The sequence below is a fragment of the Aethalodelphis obliquidens genome, unplaced genomic scaffold (assembly GCF_003676395.1).
Source record: "Aethalodelphis obliquidens isolate GAN/ISIS:26980383/991018 unplaced genomic scaffold, ASM367639v1 scaffold25, whole genome shotgun sequence".
NCBI classification, from domain to species: Eukaryota; Metazoa; Chordata; class Mammalia; order Artiodactyla; family Delphinidae; genus Aethalodelphis; species Aethalodelphis obliquidens.
Window position 1 is genome coordinate 34,632,966 of NW_020837969.1, and position 24,460 is coordinate 34,657,425.

Below are 24,460 nucleotides of genomic sequence, written 5' to 3' on the forward strand. Positions count from 1 at the left end.
AAGAAAGAAAGAAAGAAAGAAAGAAAGAAAGAAAGAAAGAAAGAAAGGAAGGAAGGAAGGAAGGAAGGAAGGAAGAAAAGTATAATAAAGTTATTAAAATTAAAATTAAGAAAAAATTTTTTTAAAAACCATGGACGGATAGAACCCTAGAACAAATGGTGGAAGCAAAACTATACAGACAAGATCTCACACAGAAGCATACACATACACATTTACAAAAAGAGGTAAAGGGGAAAAAATCATAGATCTTGGTCTCGAAGCCCACTTCCTCAATTTGGGATGACTCGTCTATTCAGGTATTCCACAGATGCAGGGTACATCAAGTTGACTGTGGAGCTTTAATCCGCTGCTTCTGAGGCTGCTGGGAGAGATTTCCCTTTCTCTTCTTTGTTCTCACAGCTCACAGGGACTCAGCTTTGGATTTGGCCCTGCCTCTGCGTGTAGGTCGCTGGAGGGCATCTGTTTTTTGCTCAGACAGGACGGGGTTAAAGGAGCCGCTGATTCGGGGGCTCTGGCGCACTCAGGCCAGGGGGGAGGGAGGGGCACTGTGTGCAGGGCGGGCCTGTGGCGGCAGAGGCCGGCGTGACGTTGCACCAGCCTGAGGCCCGCCATGCGTTCTCCCGGGGAAGTTGTCCCTGGATCCCAGGAACCTGGCAGTGGCGGGCTGCACAGGCTCCGCGGAAGAGGGGTGTGGAGGGTGACCTGTGCTCGCACACAGGCCCCTTGGTGGCGGCAGCAGCAGCCTTAGCGTCTCCCGCCCGTCTCTGGGGTCCGCGCTTTTAGCCGCGGCTCGCGCCCGTCTCTGGGGTCCGCGCTTTTAGCCGCGGCTCACGCCCGTCTCTGGAGTTCCTTTAAGCAGCGCTCTTAAACCCCTCTCCTCGCGCACCAGGAAACAAAGAGGGAAGAAAAAGTCTCTTGCCTCTTCGGCAGATGCAGACTTTTCCCCGGACTCCCTCCCGGCTAGCTGTGGTGCACTAGCCCCTTCAGGCTATGTTCAAGCCGCCAACCCCAGTCCTCTCCCTGCGCTCCGTCCGAAACCGAAACCCGAGCCTCAGAGCCTCAGCTCGCAGCCCCGCCCGCCCCGGCGGGTGAGCAGACAAGCCTCTCGGGCTGGTGAGTGCCGGTCGGCACCGATCCTCTGTGCGGGAATCTCCCCGCTTTGCCCTCCGCTCCTGTTGCTGTGCTCTCCTCCGCGGCTTCGAAGCTCCCCCCTCCGCCTCCCGCAGTCTCCGCCCGCGAAGGGGCTTCCTAGTGTGTGGAAACTTTTCCTCCTTCACAGCTCCCTCCCACTGGTGCAGGTGCCGTCCCTATTCTTTTGTCTCTGTTTTTTCTTTTTTTCTTTTGCCCTACCCAGGTACGTGGGGAGTTTCTTGCCTTTTGGGAGGTCTGAGGTCTTCTGCCAGCCTTCAGTAGGTGTTCTGTAAGAGTTGTTCCACGTGTAGATGTATTTCTGGTGTATCTGTGGGGAGGAAGGTGATCTCCGCGTCTTACTCTTCCGCCATCTTCAAGGTCCCCCCGCCCCCAGTTTTCTTTTTTTGTGGTGTCTTTGTCTGGTTTTGGTATCCAGGTGAGGCTGGCATCGTAGAATGAGTTCAGAAGTGTTCCTTCATCTTCAGTTGTTTGTAATGGTTGAGAAAGATAGGTGTTAACTCTTCTTTATATCTTTGGCAGCATTCACCTGTGAAGCCATCTGGTCCTGGGATTTTTGTTTGTTGGGAGTTTTTTTGTTTTGGTTTGGTTTTTGTTTGTTTGTTTTTACTAATTCAGTTTCAATTCTGGTAATTGGTCTGTTCCTGTTTTCTATTTCTTGCTGATTCAGTCTTGAGAGATTCTGCATTTTTAGGAATTTATCCATTTACTCTAGGTTGTCCATTTTGTTGACATATAATTTTTCATATAATATCTTTATGATCCTGTGTATTTCTGTCCTTTTTCATTTCTGATTTTATTTATCTGGGACCTTTATCTTTTTATCTTGATTAGTTTAGCTAAAGGTTTATCAGTTTTGTTTCTTTTGAAAGAACCAGCTCTTAGTTGCATTGATTTTTTTCTATTGTTTTTTAAGTCTCCATATTATTTATTTCTGCTCTGACCTTTATTACTTCCTTCTACTAACTTTGGGTTTTGTTTTTCTTTTTCTGTTTCATTTAGGTATGAGCTTAGATTGTTTATTTGAGATTTTTCTTGGTTTTTTTTTTGAGATTTGAGAGGTAGGCTTGTATTGCTGTAAACTTCCCCTTAGAACTGCTTTTCCTGTGTCCCATAGGTTTTGGATTGTTGTGTTTCCATTTTCATTTGCCTCCCAGGTATTTTTTTTACTTCCTCTTTGATTTCTTTAGTGACCCATTGGTTAGCATATTGTTTAGCCTCCAAATGTTCTTTATTTTCGCAGTTTTTTTCTTGTAGTTAATTTCTAGTCACATACCACTGTGGTGTGAAAAGATAGGACTTTATATGGCCTCAGTCTACTTAAGTTTATTGTGACTTGTTTTGTGGCCTAATGTTTGATCTGTCTTAGAGAATGTTTCATGTGCACTTGAAAACAATGGGTATTTTGCTGCTTTTAAATGGAATGTTTTATATATATCTTTTAAGTCCATCTTGTGGACTTATATCATTTAAGACCAGTGTTTTCTTATTATTTTCTGTCTGGATGATCTATCCATTGATGTAAGTGGGGTGTTAAAGACTCCTACTTTTATTGTGTCACTGGCAATTTCTCCCTTTATGTTATTATTATATGCTTTATATATTTAGGTGCTTCTGTGTTGGTGCATATATATTTATAATTGTTATATCTTCTTGTTGCATTGATCCCTTGATCATTATATAATGCCTTTCTTTGTCTCTTGTTACAGTCTTTGTTTTAAAGTCTATTTTGTCTGATATAAGTTCTGCTACCCCAGCATTCTTCTTTTTATTTTCATTTGAGTGGAATACCTTTTTTCATCCCCTCACCTAACTCTGTGTGTGCCTTTAGATCTGAAGTGAGTGTCTTGTAGGAAGCATATACATGGGTCTCTCTCTTTTTTAATCCATTCAGCCACTCTGTGTCTTTTGATTGGAGTATTTAGTCTATTTCCATTTAAATAATTATTGATAGGTTTATACTTATTGCCATTTTGTTAGTTGTTTTCTGGTTGTTTTTGTAGTTCTTTCTTGTTCCTTTCTTCTTTTGCTTTCTTCCCTTGTGATTTGATGACTACCTTTAGTGTTATGTTTAGATTCCTTTCTCTTTTCTGTGTGTGTATCTGTTACAGATTTCTGCCTTGTGGTTACCATGAGGGTCATATAAAACGAATGTGTGTGTATGTGTGTGTGTGTGTGTGTGTGTGTGTGTATGATTAAGTTAATGATCACTTAAGTTTGAATACATTCCAACAACTCTGCACTTTTATTCCCCTCTCACCACATTTAATGTTTTGGACATCATTTTACATCTTTTTATGTGTATATCCCTTAACTACTTATTGTGGATATAGATGATTTTACTACCTTTTCTTTTAACCTTCCTACTAGCTTTATAAATGTTTGAATTTTTCTTTCATAAATTTCATATTTCTAGTTGTGGGATTTTCTTTTCTGCTTAGAAAAGTCTCTTTAACATTTCTTGTAAAGCCAGTTTAGTGGTGCTGAACTGTTTAACTTTACTTGTCTGTAAAACTCTTTATTTCTCTTTCAAATCTGAATAATAGCCTTGCCAGGTAGAGTATTCTTGGTTGTAGGGGGTTTTTTCTTCCCCCTTTCATTACTTTGAATATATCATGCCACTCCCTTCTGGCCTGCAAAGTTTCTGATGTAAAATCAGCTGATAGTTTTATAGGAGTTCCCTGATACATAACTAGTTGCTTATCTCTCTGCTTTTAAGAATCTCTCTTTATCTTTAATTTTTGCCATTTTAATGTGTCTTGGTGTGTTCCTCTTTAGTTTCACCTTGTTTGTGAATTTCTGTGCTTCCTGGATCTGAATGTCTGTTTCCTTTCCCAGTTTAGGGACGTTTTCACTCATTTCTTCAAATAAGTTCTCTATCCCTTTCTCTCTCTCTTCTCCTTCTCAGACCCCTATAATGAGAATGTTAGTATGCATTATGTTTTCTCAGAGGTCTCTGAAACTATCTTCATTTTTAAAAATTCTTTTTTCTGTTCAGCTTGAATGGTTTCCACTACTCTATTTTCCAGTTCACGTCTCCATTTCTCTGTGTCATTGAATTTCCTGTTGATTCCTTCCAGTGTATTTTTTATTTCAGTGACTGAATTCTCAAGCTCCTTTGGCTCTTCTTTGTATTTTCTAACTTTTTGTTAAACTTCTTACTGTGTTCATCCATTCTTCTCCCAAGTTCATTGATTATCTGTATGATCATTACCTTGAACTCTTTATTGGGTAGATTGTCATCTCCACTTTGCTTAGTTCTTCTTCTGGGGTTTTGTCTTATTCCTTCATTTGGAATATATTCCTCTGTCTCCTTATTTTTCCCAATTCTTTGTTTATTTCTATGCATTAGGTAGGTTGGTTACATTTCTTAATCTTGGAGAAGTGGCCTTATTTAGGAGTTGTTCTTTAGGGCCCAGGAGCACACTCCTTTCTTGTCACCAGAGCTATGTGTTCTAGGAGTTCCCCCAATGCAGGTTGCATGGGCCCTTCTTTTGTGGCAGGGTCGAGTACTGTGGGTGAACTGGAAGGCAGGGCTGCCCCTGGCCTGCTTGGCTGTCCAGCCCTGCCTTGTGTATAGCTGCCAGCCTGCTGGTTGGTGTGGCCAGGTCCCAGTGCAGCTGGCTGCAGGGCCTGGAGGAGTCCTAGGGATAATGCCAGCCTGTTGGTGGGTGGGGCTGGGTCCCAGGGTGGCTGGCTTTGGGACCTGGGTGGCCTGATTTTTTGCTCTAATCTTAATGTTTCCTTCCTTCTGCTAATTTGGGCTCAGTTTGTTTTCATTTCTTGATGTGTAAAGTTAGGTTGTTTGTTTTTTATCTATAAACTTGCTTCTACTGTATCTCATATTTTGTTATGTTGTGTTTTCATTTTCCTTTGTCTCAAGATATTTTCTCATTTCCCTTATGATTTCTTTTTTGACCCATTGATTATTCAAGAATATATTGTTTAATTTTCACATATTAGTAATTCTGCAGTTTTCCTTCAGCTGTTAATTTCTTGTTTCATCCCATTGTGATTAGAAAACACTGGGTATGATTTCAGGTGTCTTAAATTTGTTAAGACTTGTTTTGTAACCTAACCTGTCATTTGTCCTGGAGAATATTCTATGTGCACTTGAGAAGAATGTGTATTCTGCTACTGCTGGATGAAATGTTCTGCATATGTCCTTGAGGTCCATTTTGTCTACAGTGTTTATCACATTCTTTGTTTCCTTGTTCATCTTCTCTTTGGATTTTCTGCTATTATTGAGAGTATGGTAGTGAAATCCCCTAATATTATTGTATTGCTGTCAATTTCTCCCTTCAATTCTGTCTATATTTGAGTGTTCTGATGTTAGGTGTATAGATATTTATAATTGTTACATCTTCCTGGTGAATTGATCCTTTTATCATTATGTAATATTCTTCTTTGTCTTTTTTTTACAGTTTTTGACTTAACGTCAATTTTGTCTCTAATAAATGTAGCTCTCTTTTGGTTACATTATGCATGAATATCTTTTTCCCTTTCTTCACTTTCAGCCTATATGTGCCTTTAAACATAAAGTGAGTCTTGTAGACAGCATATAGTTGGGTCTTGTTTTTTTTTTTTTATCAATTCAGACACTCTATATATTGATTGGGGAGTTTAACTCATTTACATTTAAAGTAATTATTTTTTAAAGTAATTACTGATGGAGAAGTACTTACTCTTAGCATTTTGTAAATTGTTTTCTCCTTTGTAGTTTTCTTGACACTTTTACTTTGTTGCTCTCTCCCTTTGTGTTTTGTTGATATTTTGTAAAAGCATATTTTGATTTCTTTCTCATCTTCTTTTGTGTGTCATCCATCAGTATTTTCTTTGTGGTTACTATGAGGCTTACATAGCACATGTTATAGTTCTGATCATCCATTTTAAGCTGATAACAATTTTTTTTTTTTTTTTTTGGCTGTACGCAGGCCTCTCACTGTTGTGGCCTCTCCTGTTGCGGAGCACAGGCTCCGGACGCGCAGGCTCAGCGGCCATGGCTCACAGGCCCAGCCACTCCGTGGCACGCGGGATCCTCCCAGACTGGGGCACAAACCCGTGTCCCCTGCATCGGCAGGCGGACTCTCAACCACTGTGCCACCAGGGAAGCCCTAAGCTGATAACAATTTAACTTTAATCACATACAAAAACTCTACACTTTTACTTTTCCCTCCTCACACATAACTTATTATTTTGATGTAAGAATTTATTTCTTTTTATATTGTATATCTAATAGCAAGTTTTGTGCTTACAGTTGTTCTTGATACTTTTCTGTTTTAACTTTTGTGCTAGTTAGATGTGATTTGCAGACTGCTACTACAGTATTTCATTATCCTGTATTGTCTATATATTCACCTTCCCAGTGAGATTTGTATTTCGTCTTCATTCTCTTATATTTCCAATGTTGCTGTTTCATTTCCTTTCATTTCAAAGTCTTGATTTGTTTTCATTACACTTTCTGTAAGACAGATTTAGTGGTAACATACTCCCTCAGTTTTTGCTTATCTAGGAAATTCTTCATCTATCTTTCATTTTTAAAGGAGTAATTTTCTGGGTATAGTATTCTTGGTTCACAGGCTTTCCCCCTCCACCCGCCAGCATTCTGAATCTGTCATCCCACTCTCTTCTTCTAATCTGGAAGGTTTCAGCTGAGAAGTCCTATGATAATCGTAAGGAAATCCCTTGAATATGACAAATCACTCTTCTCTTGCTGATTTCAAAATTCTGTCTTCACTTTTTACTTGACAATTTGATTATAATGTGTCTTTGTGTAGATTGGGGGGGTGTATCCTAATTTGAGACCACTAGACTTCTTGGATCTGGATGTCCGTTTTCCTCCTTAGATTTGGAAAGTATTTGGCGATTATTTCTTTCAATAAGCTTTCTGCCCCTTTGTTTTCTCTTCTCCTTCTGGGACTCTGATAATAGGTATATTGTCCAGTTGATGGTGTCCTGTAAGTCCCTTAGGCTCTCTTTACTCTTTTATGTTCTTTTTTCCTGTTTGTTCCTCTGACTGCATAATTTCAATTTCCTGTCTTCCATTGCTGATTCTTTCTTCTGCTTATGTGTGCTGTTGAATGATTCTAGTGAATTTTTCAGTTTGTCATTGTATTCTTTAGCTTCAAAATTTCTGTTTTAGTTTTTTAAATCTTTTCTTTGTTGATATTCTCTTTTTGTTCATGCATCATTTTCTTAAGCCCATTGAGAATCTTTATGATGGTTATTTTTAATTCTTTGTCAGATACATCATATACCTCTCTTTCTTTAGGGACAGTTTCTGGAGATTTATTTTGTTCCTTTGATTGGGCTACATCCACTTGTTTCTTCTTTATTCTGGTAAATTTGTGTTGAGATCTGTACATTTTAAGGGGTAGCCACCTCTCAGTGTTTACAGACTGCTTTTGTACAGTGGAAGACCGTCATCAGTCTACTTGGCTAGAGATTCTGGGGGCCTCTGTAACATTTTTTTTGAGAGGTGCAACTTCTCTGGGCCTGTGCATGCAACTTCTCAATTAGAGAGGCTTGCATGTTTCTTTTCCAGAGCTCATAATATTTTTTCTTTCTGATATCTGTCTGTGGCACTGCAAATTTTCTGGTTCTACAGCAGCAAGCCACCCAGCTCTCCCTTATTCTGAGTGGCAACTAGGCATCCAGAGTATGCCAGCTCCCCATCAATACCCCAGGTCAGGCGAGACTGATAGCATTTCCCTTGGGCAGCCCTCTGATGAGCCAGAATGTGAGATGCATACTTCACTCCTCTTTGTCCCTCCAAGAGAGAAGACTTAAGTTGTGTACCTTTCTCCCAATCTTGACAAGCCCTGCCAGCTGCAGCAAGCCACCCACCTTTTTCCTTGGTCTCAGCAGCCTCCAGGCATCCAATCTATGTTGATTCACTCCGAGGTCTGAGTGAAGCAAGACAGAAACCCATTCCTCAGACAACTTTGCAAAAAGCCAGGATGTTGGAAGCATGCTCCACTCTTCACATTCCCCGCACTGACATTACATTACAAAACTTCACATTCCCCTCCCGCACAGGGAGGGGCTGGCATGGTTAAAGTGAAGTTGCTCTTCTCATACCCATCTTATCTATTTCAGTGAAGCTGTTCTTGCCTTCTGTTCAGTTGGAGTCCTGCTAGCTCTTGACTGCATTCTGGCATTCTTGTAAAGGTATTTTAATCCGTGTAGCCTTGTTAAATGGGTGTTCCTGTGTAGGAACAAGAACTGAGACTTCCTGTTCTGCCATCTTGCTCACGTCACGCCTAGGAAAAGATTCTGAAATTTGCTTGGACAATGATTTCCTTTTCTTTTACTCTATTTATTATCATAAACATTTTTAAATTAAAAATTCTTCAGAAGTATATTTTTTGGTCAGTCTAGTATCTGGTGACTGTGAAATGATAAGTCATATGGTTTTAATTTTTCCTTTTAATAGGGTTTACAAAAACATTCAATTTTAATTGCTTACAATATTTTCCATTAAATAGATTTATCATAATTTAATCTTTTCCCATTTTCAGACATACCCTCATTTCAGTTTTTTACAGTTATAAATAATGGTATATTGTACACATGTCTGTTTATTTCTTAAAGGTAGATTTCTGGAAGTATCATGGGTCACAGGGACAGAGTAGGAACTGTTTAAAATTATTGAGACCTATTACTTAATTACTTCTGGGAAGACTGAACCAACTTTCACCCACTACAGCAGTTTCTAACAATACCTGTCTCACCACAGCCTTTCCTCGCCACACTAATTACTAATATTTGCATATTTAAAGAATCAAGGTCTCATTCATTTTGGGCTTTTTGTTTTCAGTGTACAAACGCATGCCCTTACACACTTTACACATTCCAACGCTGCCTTTCCACACTTGTGTTTCTCTGGGGAAGAAAGTACATTTGAAATAACATCAACAATACTGAATCAGATGGCAGCCCCTGTGTGATGGCGTCCACACTTGCACTACTGAGATAATAAACTGCTTTGGAATGGAAATATAATTATTGAGGAAGAACATATTTGATTTATTTTTATTTTAAACATTTCAAAATGTTATAATAATGCCCTATGTAATAAAATTGAAAGAATTATTCTTTTTTAAAACCACCCTTCCTTAAGAGTCACCCAGATCAATATTTAAAAGGACCTTGACTATCGTATGTCAACATTTTACATACTGCCGGAGCAGCTTTAAAAGGAGCACTATTATAACTCTCTTTCGTTCTATTTCTTTATTGGCACTTTTTTCCAATGTCTAGATTGAGAACTATATCTAATGTTAACAAAGCCTTTTGTTTTCTTCCTTTTGGAATAGATTAGGTAAGGAATGTTAGAGTATGGGATGCTTCACCTTGGACTAGAGCTCTTTTTGTGGCTAAATTACCTTTGCAGAGAGATGTATGGAGATAGCTGAAACCCAAAGATTATAAAGAAAATGATCTGTGCCATCCTTCTAAAATTTACACATTACTTAGAAGGATCAAACAACTGGAGAAATGGAGACTGTTGTTGATGTTAGGAGATCATCCATTTTCTTCGGTGGCCAGATATCTTGTATTATCTTTATTTCCCTATGGAGCCAGCACAGCTTCTAATTTATCAGTCAACTGCTTTGGCCTCTGCCAAAGCACCATGTTGTATTCATGCTGGGCCTACATTGGTCCTTTCAGCTAGATTTGTCTCTGCAGGGAGCAGCCCTTTGAAATTAGACTTCACATATCACAGCTGTTTCCCCAGCATAAATCCTATTCTCTTGGCTTACTTTTTCATTTTCCCTAAAATCTCTATGAGGGACATGGTTGTCTTTGGCAAAATCATTTCATTGAATACCTAGTGACAGGATTTCCACCCACTCCACCCCAGGGTAAGCCTGGGAAGGGAGAAAAACACTCTTGCATTCAACATTTGACAGAGGTGATGCAAAGAGAAATGCTGTTTCCAAGTCAACTGCTTTTCCTTTCTCATTGTCCTCTCCCTCAGATAAGTGAATTGGATTGAATTTGACTCATCCAGATACAAAAGAGAATGGGGTAAATGTTGACAAGGGAATGACTTTGTAAATTCTGAAGTGTCAGCATCAGTTTGGATTAGAGCTACAAAATTAGATTGCACCTCCATATTTATGGTACCTCTGGAGTGTGGCCCATGTGCACGTAGGGAAAATTGGATGAGATTCCTTTTGTAAAGTGAAAAATGGGACACAAGGAAATGATACATTTGTTTAGGACAGTGCAGGTAGAGCTGTGGGTTATCTCTCAGTTTGCTGTTTCATACTGAGATGGAGAGTAAGGCTGAGCAGGGGCAGCCGGGTTTTGTATCCAGGCTCTCCTCCCTTGTTATTGTTGTTAGTGCTCTTTAAAAGAAAAGAAAAAGGAGGGGCTGGAAAAAATGTGACAAGTGATTAAAATCTCAACATAGCAGTCAGCCAATATCTATTCCCAGAACTTTGCACAGATCCTAGAGACTAGCTCATCAATCAGCAGAAGCTTCGTCATACCAGGCCAGGTTCTTCTGTGGCTATGTCTACCCTGGTGTTTTAATTAGGTTCTTCCTGATTTGTAAAATTAAGAAAACAAAAAGGCAGAGAGGCAATAAAAACATGAAGACCCTATGGGCCCCTACATCTGAAAATGCCAAGGACTGTAAGGTTAACGGGGCACTGTCTGATATCCACTGCTGTAAGGGGACCTCTGGGATACTGAGCTGCCTACCAGAATCGGCAGGCATCGGTTCTTAGACATCTTCCCCTTTAAATTACCTCTGGATTGTAGTGTATATCAGAGGCTCAGTACTGATACAGCATGTATCCTACAAAGGGCTCTAATGTCCCATTGCTGGCTAATCCTTAACCTTGCCGGAGTCCTGATTTCCCAGCACATGATGGCAGATGCTACACCAAAAGTAAGTTATATGACTGCAGGGTGATTTGGGGTTTATACAATTTGGGGATTATGTCTTCACATAGCCATTTAGAGCTTATCACGTCAAGGACTCTGCTAAATGCTGGGCTTCCAATGATGACTAAGACACAGTCTCTGCCACATGGAGCCCACAAAGCAAGAGGGGAAACAGGTACATTGAACCTTCCCCAGACGGTGGTATAAACTAAAGGAGGGATGCAAAGTCTTACAGAGTAGGCCCTAGTCATACTTGCAAAGGTCAGAGAATGCCTACCTAAGGAATTAACATGCCTTGAACTGATACCTGAAGGGTGACCAGACATTTGCCAGGCAGGCAAGGTAATAAAAAGCATTTTAACCGGAGAGGGGGAAATAACAGATTTAAGGGAATTGGCATGTTCAGAGAATGGCAAAACAGTTTTTTCCATTTGGAGTACAGGATGGACGGAGGGTAGCCAGCAGTAGAAACATGATGAAAAATTATGTTTCAAGTGCTAGTGTATCATGAAAATGAAAAAAATGGTGTCACAATGTCATAAACTGTCCACTTCACCAAAGAAGCAGTTTTCTTCCCCAGAAGAATTTCAAACCCTTTGAGTGTGAGTTGGGTGCTGCTCCCACTGACACCCAGGTCCCCAAAGGATTTAGACAGCATCATCCCGAGCGCTGGGCAGTCACTCTCACAGGACCTGCTGGCTGGTGGTGCTCCCGGGAGGGGCGTGTTGCTCTTTCCTCTGTGCCCTGAGAATGCCGTGCAACCTGCTGGGACTCAAAGCAGAGAAAACAGTAGTCACCCCTTCCTCTCCTTAACTCCTGCCACTCTTTGTTGTTTGGATGATGGGTAAGGAGAAAGGGCACACTTTTCCTCTAGCCCGAGACAGGTTTGATTCAGACTGGCAGGGACTTGCTCAGCCAGGGGTCAGGATCGGGGTTGTGCCAGGTCCGAGGTGCAAAGATAATAGGACCAAGCGTGTTCTTACGGGTCCAGCTAGCACACAGGCTTTCTGCCGCCATCCTGATTTTGACGCCTTTCCACCCCATGTCAATTTCTCAGCATAGAAGATTCCTGTCCAGAGGCTGCCAGGATTCCTCCCTCCTGCATCCCTTGTTCTCCTCAGGCGGGCAGGTGCTGCATGTCTGCTCCACACCCATCGTGGCTGCCAGAACTTGGCTTCTAAAAGAGGGAGACGGTGTTGCCCTGAGACAGAAGGGAGCACGACCTCTGCTCCCCTGATTAAAGGAATCCAGTCAGTCTTCTAAAGATACCGTAATGGCTGGGAACTCACCCTCCCTTCACTCTAAACACATACACGCCACACACATCTCAAAACCCCTCTGCCATTGGAGTAACTGTTTGGTGTCTCATTCCATGATCAGTTGCTCATCAATTACTTAAAATTTTCATCAAGATTTCTCAATTATGAAATAGACAAATGATTTTTACCCAATTAGTATTTCCTCATTAAGAGTGAAGAGTGAAGAATTATAGTAAAAACCACCACCACCTCCAGAAAAATACAGTCACCAAAAAGAAAACCAGGCACAGCTGAACCTACACCGGGCAGGTGCTCCAAGTCCTCTTAGTCCCCACTCACCCAGGCTTCTCCCTCTTCTCGTCCCAGGCACAGAGAGGCTTAACACAAAGCTTTTCAGTGACTGCTCTAGGAAACTGAAGAGATAATAAAGATCTCATGCCTCTAAAGTTCATAACCCTACCTGTGTGCTTACAACCCTCTCTGCTGCATGCCTGCTGAACACACACACACACACACACACACACACATATCCTTACAGGGCATTGCTTTGTATCTAATATCTAAGAGAATCATCATCCCAGATCAGAGCATCCCACCTCACAAAGTTAGGAAGGGGCTGGCAGACTTATTGAGCCAACTTACTTGAGTGATCATTCAGCCAGAAATAACATGGGTTTGTTAGTGTGATACAGTTTTTAGGATACTTTTTATATTTGAGCTCCACAACTTCATAGGAGGATATAGTTCCCATTTTTTAAATTAAGAAGCTGAGGCTCAGAGGTTGGTTAACCTCCTCAGGATTGTGAAGGGTGGTAGGAGCCATGCTAGTATTTTTTCCATTAAACCATTCTTGTATAAACACTAAAGCTCTATTTTATGACTTTCTTAAATACTAGAAGTTTAAAACAAGTGATTTTGGAGAAATGTTTCTTTTACCACTTCAACCAGATTCAATTAGCTTTTGTCTAATATGAAGCAAGTATGCAATAGCTTCTTTCCTACAGGTAGCTTCCTGCTTTGGTCAGGACTGATGGTTAACCTGTCTCAGATAGCAGTCTCCTGACTGCAGCCTCTCCTCTATTGGAATATGGGGCTGTCTCTAATCACCTTCCATAATTAGTGTAACTAACCTTTTAAGATTTTCTAATCCAGACCCACTTTCAGATATTCTTCCTTATTGTTCCCAGAAAATGTGGTAAAGGAAATGTCAACATTTCAATCATTTCATGATTCCCAGATTGGCACTTAAAAGTAACCCCAGCATCTATTATCAGCTGAACTTAGGTTAACAATCTACCATCCTGACACAGAGGACCATCATGGGAAGCAAATCATTATCTATCTGAATGTATCTATTAGGTTAGGACTCTGGCAGTTTTTCAGAATGCTGTGCACTGCAGATCTGACCGAGGCAAAATATAGTCCCTAAAGGAGCATATGCTCTGTCTGAAGAGATCAACAAATAAAAAGCCATTTCAATGCCATTTAGTATGTGCTACCAAGAGGGAAGTGTGCTCTGGAAACACTTTGGAAGGACAGTTAGCTGAGCCTCAGGAAGAGCAGAGAAGATCATGGAAGAATTCATGAAGGAAGTGATGTCTACACCTACACTTAAAAGGCAAATGGAAGTCACATGGCGGATTTAGACAGGGAGGAACATGTATGGATGCCCAGCTGTGAGAGACCATAGCACATCCAGGGAGCTGTGGGCTCAGCGGAGCATAAAGGGTGTCCAGACCAGACTGCAGAGCCCAGAAAACCAGGCTTAGGAGTTGAGCTCTGAGAGCAGTGTGGGACTGTCAAGCATTTTTAACGGGGTGTGACATAATCAGATTTATATTTTAGAAAGATCAGTCTGGCAATAGGATGGAGTATGGATTGGGGGTGGTGTCAGTCAGAGACAGAGAGGCCAGACTAGCTTGACGATGGTAGGGGTCACAGGAAGGGGGAAACACAGTCTGACTGGACAGTTCAGTTTGTGGTGTTGAATTCAAGGTGTCTGTGGAATAATAAATGGGCATGTCCAACAAACAATTATAGATATTCAGATCCGGAGCTGAAAAGGGAGCCTGGAGAGTCATCAAAAAAACATGAGAGTAGATGATGTCACTCAGAGGCTGTAGAGTGAGGAGAAGACGCAGGGTAGGACAAGTGGGACACAGACATTTCATATGTGCCCTGTGAGGAATGCAGTGTGACCAGACCCGGGGGGACAATGGGGGCCGGCGGGGGGGAGCTGCTACAGACTTCAAGAGGTGGCAGAAATGTTCCATGTTGTAAAGAGGTCAAGTAAGATAGGAGTTGGAAAGACACACTGGAATTCAGCAACCAGGAAATTATTGATAAAGCAGCTCCAGTGGAGTGGTGGGCATGGAAGCCAGATAGAATGAGTTGAAGACACAGGCAGAGTATACAGACAGCTGCTTTCAGGAGGCTCCACGCTGATCATTCCCCCACCCCCTGCCTGATATCCCCCTTCCTGTGACTTTTGCAAAGAATGGATCCCCCGTGTCTATCTCATTTCTACTGAACCTCTTTTCTTTCCTGTTATTGATTTCTCTCTCAAGTAAAATAAGTCCTTTTCTCTCTTTCCATCCCTTGGACAGTTTCTGATATTGTCCTGAGCTCTTGTTTTGCTTCTCCAGGTTATACACAGCCTTCCTCATGACCACCTCATTTCCTTTTCTGGAATGTCACTTAATCACATTTGCCTCTAACTTTCAAGCAGAAAGGAAATCCATAGAGAATTGCAATAGTAATGTCAGAACCATTTACAAAATGTCATCTTGGGAGGAATAAACTTGGTCTCTATCCCCAAAAAGAGCTTGGGCTTACGGTGGTGGGTGAGAGACAAGTCTTAGGTAGTGAATGGCTAGTGACATGATATAAACCAAGGATATGGGTGAGCTGGGAAAGCATCAGTGAAAAGGGAATACCGCTGTGCGGGTAGTGGGCTGCAGTCTCTGAGAACTCTCTTGGGCAGGGCACTGAGAGGCACCTGCGGTGGAGTGAGTGGCTCTGTTTTCCAGCGGGGCAGGAAAGCACTCCTGTCCTTGTTTGGTTCCAGTACTTGCAGTGCCCCTGAGCCCCGGCTTGGGAAATATATTACCTGATGGAGAGTTAATTATTATTATTGGAATATAAAGCCTTTGTGGCAGAGGAGTCTAATATTTCAATATAACACAGTTTATATATGCTTTGAAATTTTGAAATTGCTATGGATTGATGATAAAATGATTAAATTTTTGGTGGTGAAGATCCATCATTGTCGACATTCAGATATCAGCTTTATATCCTTTTGTTAACCGAGAGTGAGTCATCTGCTGGCAAATGCTGAGATAAGCCTTTGCTGTCACACAGCTTCAGAAATTCTCTGTCGGTTTCAGTCAAGGGCTTTGTGTCTGACACTGCTAGTCTCTGCCTTTTTCTTGAAAATATTTTTTGGTAAGCTTTATGATGGTATTTTTGTTACAGGTCTGGTTGTAACAAAAGTTAACTATGTTATCCTTAAAATAAATTGTCAGGTGATCGATGGAATGGTTAAGAGAGATGGGTGCGGGTGGCTGGTTAGTGCATGGCCGTGAATTACTTGATGATCGTATTCTCCACGCCAGGCTCTGGATAATGTTCTAATGTCTTTTATCTCTAGAGTCTAGAAAATAGGTATTCAGACCTGAATTTATTTGCCTTTACCATGTCTTTCAAATGTTTGTTAGCTAAAAATTTAGTTTCCTGTCATAGTATACTGGGAACTCTATGTCCTCGATGCAAAATCTTCCATTCTTTCCTTCGATTACTGAGATTTGTTCCACCTGCCTATAAGGTTTTTGGATTGGAAGGGGAGTTGTTTATTTGTTTGTTGCAGTGTTTGAAGTATAGGTGGCAACAATAGAGTGAGCCTGGACCAGGCAGAAGGAAGTACTGAAGACCAGGCCTTCCAGACTGTGATGATGGCAGCCTGGGCTGATGTGTCAAATACCAAGTGCCAGGAGCTGGCTGATCCTGGCCTGGGCCCCTGATAGCAAAAAGCTTCCCTGTGTGCTCAGGGCATTTGTATTTCCTTTTGTGAAACTGCTGGCTCTGTGTCCTCTCACACACTGAAGAGACCATGTGGACCCTCTCTCATTCTCCGAAACAATGGAAAGTGCAGAAAACAAAAGTTAACTAGGTTTTGAAGCCTTAGGAGAATAATGATCATATCAAAGTTTTCATTAGTTATAAGTTAAATGAATGACCCAGTTCAGCAGAGCGATGTAGCCATTATACAAGGTATATTTAGGACATAAGCATAATTTTTTAAGACTATCAATTCATGAAAAAAACGTTGCAGCTGGAAACACGTGGTCTCTGGATTTTAAGACCCATAGGCTGTGCTCTGAAGGTTTCTGTTTAAAAACACAATTCTCGGGCTTCCCTGGTGGCGCATTGGTTGAGAGTCCACCTGCCAATGCAGGGGACATGGGTTCGTGCCCCGGCCCGGGAGGATCCCACATGCCGCGGAGCGGCTGGGCCCGTGAGCCATGGCCGCTGAGCCTGCGCGTCCGGAGCCTGTGCTCTGCGACGGGAGAGGCCACGACAGTGAAAGGCCCGCGTACCGCAAAAAAAAAAAAAAACAACCAACAACAACAAAACACAATTCTCATTCAGGGGTCTAGCAAACAGAAAGTAGTTTATTCCTATGAGTTGTTTTGTTCCCACATGAAGAGGCGCTGCAGTGTTTTGTGGCTTCTTCTAAGTAATTCGAGGGTAAGATAGGTCCAGAACTCAAACCTCTTTTCCTGTTTGCTACTTGGGTCCCTAGGCAGTGCCTTTCTCTCCCTCTCTGTCTCCCTCTCTCTCTCCCTTCCTTGCAGTAAATATTATACCCATACCAATCATGTGAAAGTCGTAGCAGGAAACATATGAATTAGATACTAACTTGGTCTCCAGGGCTCTGAACTGAGTGGTGGTGGGTGAGTGCTGGGCAGACACTTCAAGTGGTCCAGACAGTGCCAAGTGCAGCTTTAACAGAACGTTAGTGAGCCTGAAACTGAGAGGAAAGCAGGAATAGCCTCCTATCAATCAAAACCCTGATCATTATGTTAGTTAGAAATATGGAAGAAGTATGCAAGGGTGATAAGATGTTTTTTTCTGCTTAAAAATGTTAAGAGCTCTTACGTTTCTTCAGATACTGAGTCATAGAATCCTATAGTCTTTTTCTAAGGGCTACTCATGGTTGTCTGTCTGCCCTAATTCTCTTCCAGTTCAGCTGTGTAATCATTAAAAAGATAGATCCTAGCTTCCTGGTTCACTCACCAGATTTGTCCTAGAAAATGTCCTGTGTCTCACTGAAGTCTGAGGCCTGACTGAGAAAGCATTTCAAGTCCTTCAAGTCCTACTGTGTCCGTAAGTGCTCCCTCTGTATGTGGACCATGACGGGTTCCCGTGCTAACAAGGAAAGTCCTCCGCTACCCGCCCATGTGGCCCATCATCGCAACATGGAAGTGGCACCATGTCCACCGTAACCGAACAAACTAATATAAACAAACATAATCCTTTGACTTTAACTGGCTTATTCTTTCTTAATTCTCCTTACAGAAATATAAGACATATTTTTCTGACTTTAAAATTGTTTAGCTAACATGAGAAAATTAGTTGAAATGATCCTTTAGGCTCCTTTCAGCTTTAACATTCTGTGAAAAAGTGATTTTCAAATATCTGATTATGTGAGTGATGGGCTAAAACATGCCTCCATTGGATTTCCTATTATGTCTTGTTCCCAGATTTATGGGAATACAGCACACTCTGAGCTCCCTGGTAAAAGAAAAATGAAGCTGAATAATTTTTAGAAAGATACCTAACCAGAAATACTCAGAATTTTTAAAAAAGATAGTCATCAAATTATGAAAAATGCTTTTAATGCCTTTTTTAAAATCAAGAATTAATGGACAGTTTAAGATCCAGTTTATTTTAATTACTGACATTTTTATTAAATCCTCATAGCCTCTCAAGGCTGTCCTCAGTTTTCCCATCTATATTCGCTCAGTGGAAATCAAGACTATTTCAGCTTTGTTTTAAATTGTTTTAATTAGGTATAGCAATTGTGCCTTATACTTTGAAAACTGGAATCTGAGCATTTTTTAATTGACATTGATGAATTTCAGTTTAGATTTGGTCACTTTCCAAATTGGACTTTATATTCACCTGAGGGTACAGATTTTCAGACTTGATGCCAACCAATTATTTGTACATATGTAGATGATCTGTGTGTTATGATCCAACTTCACAAGACATTTAATTAACAAGCTTCTAAAGAAAAAGAAGAAAGTTTTTCATTTCATGCTTTAAATGAATTTAAAATAAATAGCATATTGTGAAAACAAATTCTTGGTGCTTATTAGGGTGGTAGAGTGCTCTAATGAATCATCCTAGATAAAAAGACGTAGATTGCAGTGAACACAGAGGAGCGTAACATGTTTTTAGGCATCATTTTCACCCTTCATTTGAGAAAATAGATAGTAATTAGGTGTCATAGAGCATTTTCTTTTCTTACAGAATTTCTTGATTGAATTTACCTTGCTCTCTTTTCTCATTTAGTTTGCACAGCCAAGAGTCTTAGGTTTGAAATGGTTTGATTACAATAATTTATCCCTTATTTCCTCCTTCCCAATACCGTCATTTAAACCATCTTCAATTTTAAGTAGTGAAAAATAAAGATGTCAGAATGAACTCCGTAGGATAAAGTCTTTTCTTTTTATTCAATTGTCAACTCTAATTTTTCCAATCTACGCTGAGTTTTGCTCATTTTTTTAATGGACTTGGAGCTACATTTTCTAGTAGGAATTCAGAATGCCAAACATGTATGGTTTATATTTTGCCTTTTTGTTTTAATGGTAAAATAATATTACTATCAACTAAAAGAGTGGAAGCCCATGTTAGACTTGAAATTCCTAGACTTTGGTTTTATCCTAATTAAATAGATCTTATCGTCCATTTTTGGCCTGTGCAGTATTTTCCTTCCAATATTAGGTACCTTAAGAGTTTAGGAAACTGTCTTAGAGTCCTCTTCAGAAACCATGGTGCAATTCTTCCAAGTTGATAATTACTGTTCACTTTTACTTAGAGCTATAATAAATGTTGCATTTTAAAATTCTTCGCACTTTTAGACAGGTCTAAGAATGTCATCCTTTAAGCTTGGTTTTAAAGGAAAATAACAGCAGAGAGAATATGCTCCAAGAATATGTGTAGTTGCTCCAAAGGTCTAAGTCATCCAATATTAATAGCTAAGGATTGGTCTTGGGTTTCTTATTCATCTGCAGCAGTTTGTTAGGCATCATGATATAGGTGGGACTTCAACTGATAAGAGTAGATTTGACCCTTGAACAACACAAATTTGAGCTGCACAGGTTCACTTTGTCAGCGGATTCTTCAATAGTAATGTACTACATACTACATGATTCATAGGAGGTTGAATTCACTCACGGAGAACTGTGGATACAGAGGAACAGAGGTTAGGGAGGAACTTCATAAATGGAAGGCAGACTATAAGTTATATGTGGATCTTCACTTGCCCCAACCCATGCGTTGTTCAAGCGTCAACTGTAGTCGTAATCATCCCAAGACGCATTTATGGGATGAGAAAGGATGAAGGCCAGTGGCAGAACTGACAGCTGACAAACAGGCTAAAGAAGAGACAGCAGAGTCATGGTCAGAGTATAGGGGAGAAACCAGGAGAGAATTGTAAGGAGAAGCCATGGAAGAATTTCAGGAGTATTGTTGACTTCCTTTAGTGCTATAAGACGAAAACTTAAAAGAATCTATTAAATTTTGCAGTTAGGAGGTCATTGCTGACCTTTGCCAGAGCAGTTTCAATGAAGTGTAGAAATGGACTCCAGGTTCCAGTGGGTTAAAGGGTAAACTGGAAATTAATGTATAAAAGTAGTTAATGTGGACTCCTAACTCATTTTATATAAAGGAAAAAGAGAGGTGACAGCTAGAGGTGACAGCTAGCAGAAAGCAATATTCAGGAGGGACTGTTATCTTACAAATAATAGAGAGACCTTGAGGGTATTTATAGGCTGTGGGGAAGAAGCCTGTAGATAACGAATGATTTAAAATATAGTGGAAGGATAATAACCAACGCAATAAGATCCTAGGAAGGGTTGGTGGAGGTTGATCCTGGAGTACAGGATTAGCCTTGAGCAGGACTCCTCTGTGTAAGGAGGAAAGAGGATAAAGGTGGTCACAAAATATGCGTTTACAGGGCATGTAAGCAGAAAGTTTGAAATTTACAAGCTTGACCTTATAAAATACAAGTTCAAGCTATATGCTACTAAAAATTATTATTAGGGATTATATCAGCTAACATCTAAGTGCTCACTGTCTGCTGTGAGCATTATTTAGAGTTTTAGAAAAATAGTATCTCACTGAATTTCATCCTACAGCTCTATGAGGAAAGTATTATCACTACTCCTCAGGCAAAGAAAATGAAGTTTAATGAGTTTAAATAACTTGCCTCTGGTCATGGAAATGTTACGTACCATAATAGAGCTAGACATTTGAAGAGATGGGTCTAACCCCAGGCACCTGTGCTCTTAACCATCTTTGTCGTGGGATAGGAGTGTTGAAGAGAATGGTGGACGTTTGGCAGAATGGACCAGAGGGGTTATCGTAGAGGAGTAAAAGCATTGTCGGTCGGCACTGGGTACAGCCATAGCTGGAGACCATACGTCTGGGTGGCACACATCTGCATAGCTGGGTTGGTTGTCTTTAGCAGCTGTCAGCAGTGCAAGTGAGTGATCATATAAGGAGAACTAGGGTGGGATTTTTTTAGTTCCAGATCAGATAGATGAGAATGTTAGGGCATGGCTGAGCAAAAATTCCTAAATTCTAAGGATAAAAATAAAACCCTATGAGATTCCTGACAGAAAATATAAGAAAAGCAAAAGAGAATCAGACTGGTTTTGGACTTTAGTAAAACTGGAAGCTAGAAGACAGAATAGCATCTGCAGAGTACTGAGTGGAAAAAGACTGCAGCCCAAAGCTCCATACCCAGTTCTCCACCTGAGAAAGAAAGCAAGAGACACTTGAAAGTAAGGACTGGAGGACATCACCCACCTGAGAAAAGTACTTGCAAGAAGAGAGAATAACAAAGGGATGAGAAAAGAGACCTCAAGATGGAGAAAAGATAGAAAGTAGGTGAGCAATGAAACATGGACACAATTAAATCTAAAAGAATAAGGAGAGATTCAGGGAATATGTAATGTAAGTGCAAGATAGGATTTCTTGAAACAGAAAATACATAATACAAGATAATTTTAATAAGATTGCAGAATAAAACATACTAAACTTTTATCAAAATTTAGGATTAATGGGAAGGGTAGGGAGGGAAGTGAAACTATTTTAAAAGTCTTGTTGATACAGAGAAATAGAGCATTTGGTGGGAGAAGAGAGCCTTTTAAGTTTCCATCTTATGTAAGTAAGCACTAACGTGGATAAAGAAGAACATTTTAAAATAATAAATAGCACACAGAACATGGTAGAAAAATACTGTAAGAACATAGAGGAACTGAATCAATAAACTTGAATATAAATACACACTTATCCCTCAGAGAATAACTTTTTTTTTTTTTTTTTTTTTTTGCGGTACACGGGCCTCTCACTGTTGTGTCCTCTCCCGTCGCGGAGCACAGGCTCCGGACGCGCAGGCTCAGCGGCCATGGCTCACGGGTGTAGCCGCTCCGCGGCATGTGGGATCTTTCCAGACCGGGGCACAAACCCGTGTCCCCTGCATTGGCAGGCGGACTCTCAACCAGTGTGCCACCAGGGAAGCCCAGAGAATAACTTTTTTTTTATGTCCATGGAACAATAACAAAAACTAAACAAGTTGTTGGAAAACCTTGAGAAATTAACCTTAGCGAATTTTAAGTAAATAAAATACATTTTACAGACCACATTCTCTGGTCACAAACCAATAAAATTGGAAATATATAATGATAAATAACTAAAAACTTTAGGTGCTTTAAATTTGAGAAACATTCTTTGACATGACTAAGATTGAAGAAGAGAGAAAAAAATAAAACTACAAATCATCTAGAGAACAACGAAAAAATACTCTTCATTCCCAAGCTATGTGTATCCTGTACTCAGAGGAAAAATTATAGTCTTAAATTCTTAATTAAAGAAGAAATATGAAAAATAAAAAACTAATCGTTTTAAATTCAAACAACAAAAAATTAACCAAAAGAAACTAGTGAGAAAGAATTAGGATAAAAACCCAAATTATGGACCTGGAATATCAAAAAACGGTGCATACAAATTTCTAGGCTGATCTCTGTGCAAACTCAAATATCAGGTGTGTTAGAGATCAGTATGTACGGAAATGGACTTAGTGTATAAACTCTCTGAAGGTTTTGTCCCTGATCACTTATCCCCATTCCCCATAATTCATCCACCCCAGATTCCTATCTGGAGCTAAGTGGGTAAGCTGAGCTCACGGCCAGCCATGCGGGGCTCTGTTGCAGTCTAATTCTGAGGCCGGGGGGAATTTGTTGTCATGCTGCCTCTAGCTGATACTCCTGCTCTAATAACAGTTCCCCTGGAAGGAGATCTGTGAAGTTTTGGAATGCTAAATCACTAAGAAAAATCCCATGTAGAAAAGACAAGACCCCAAAACATAGCTAGATTATAGTTTTATGCATTAATGGAAATTGTAGAACAGATACATGTAAATATATTGTATTTATTTTAAGATTTTAAAATAATTCTCCTTTATTCCTCATACTTCTCTGGTTGTTGACAGCAGTTCCTAATCTCTGAGGCTTAAGAAAATTGAGCTGTAGCAATCTTAAAGTAGTAATTTTATCATTTAGTATAATAAATTGTGTAATTTTTATATTGCTGTTGGCATTTACTGAGTATCTTAGGTTTTCCCACCTTTGTCTCAGCACTGTCACTGACAGTGATCACTAAGGATCAGCAGCTGCTGTTTATTTCTGACTCACTTTGAATCTATGGCAAGAGGACCTCTGAAGAGCTCGATTTGTGCTGGGGCCACGGGGAAGGGAGGAGGAGGTATGGGAGAGTGTAATTATCATTTTGAAAATTTGTAAAACCAGACTGTGATAACAGAATAAACAATGTCTTCCTTTAGGCTTTTAGTACTAATTAGAAGGTGAGGACTTGTGTGTGTGTGTGTGTGTGTGTGTGTGTGTGTGTGTGTTCTTTACAGAAGAAGTGCAAGTTTATTTAGCATCAAGTCTGATAAAATATGGGAAGCGGGGAGAGGAACTTAAACATCTAAAAACTAAAAAACATCTCCTACAACACTTTGTAATGTCTACTATATTGACATTAGTTTCCAGGCCTTTTTTATTCTTATGCACCCAAGGAAACTACTAGATAAAATAGTAATAATAATATTACATTTGTTTTAAATTCTTATTTTTCTACTAGTTGGGATTTTTTTTTAGTTACATTTGGAAGGATGCCATACAAAAGAACCTTTATAAATTCTATGAATTGTGTCTGGATCATGCCCAAAGATAAAATTGCATCTATCCATGACACCCTCCTTTTTATGTAATTTTACCCATTTTCCAAATTTATGATAATAGAGCTAGGCTTTCTCCTGATTTAAGATTAAACTGATTTTCCTCTTTTCTTTCAGAGAACAGCTGGAGAAATTGTTTTATTTTACTGTTCATTTTTCTTTTAATAATATTTGCCTCAAAAGAAAGTATTGGGAAAATGTAGTATCTTTTGGGCAAACACAGTGGCATGGGTTTTCACCATCAGTACAGTTCTGCTGATGCATCCTGGGGGCTTTTGCATAAGTCCTTTAGCTCCTGAAACCAAATCACCCTATTAGACCTAGCTTCATTTCAAATCACTATAAAACATGTGTGATAGATATTTTGTCTTTGATCTTCCTTAGCTCTTTACTTTAATTATTATATACCAGCTTTTTCAAAAGTGCCCCTTTGGTAAATGTGTATTTTCTCATTCTGAGCATACTTTTCAAAGAGCAGGATTTTTTATGACATTTATGAAGTAGCAAGGAGTTGTTTCTACCCACCGTTCATTTCACTTTTTTCATGCACCTTCATGGATTCTCTAAAATTTTTCTTATAGTCTTAGATTTTAAAAAGAGAAGATGAAGTCTGAACATGTCT

General features: G+C 40.1%; 1 protein-coding gene across 3 annotated transcripts in view; it reads left to right on the forward strand.

The window, feature by feature from the left end:
* Positions 1 to 24,460, forward strand: part of PSD3 (pleckstrin and Sec7 domain containing 3) — a 565,935-nt gene that overhangs the window by 500,955 nt on the left and 40,520 nt on the right. The window lies entirely within an intron of this gene.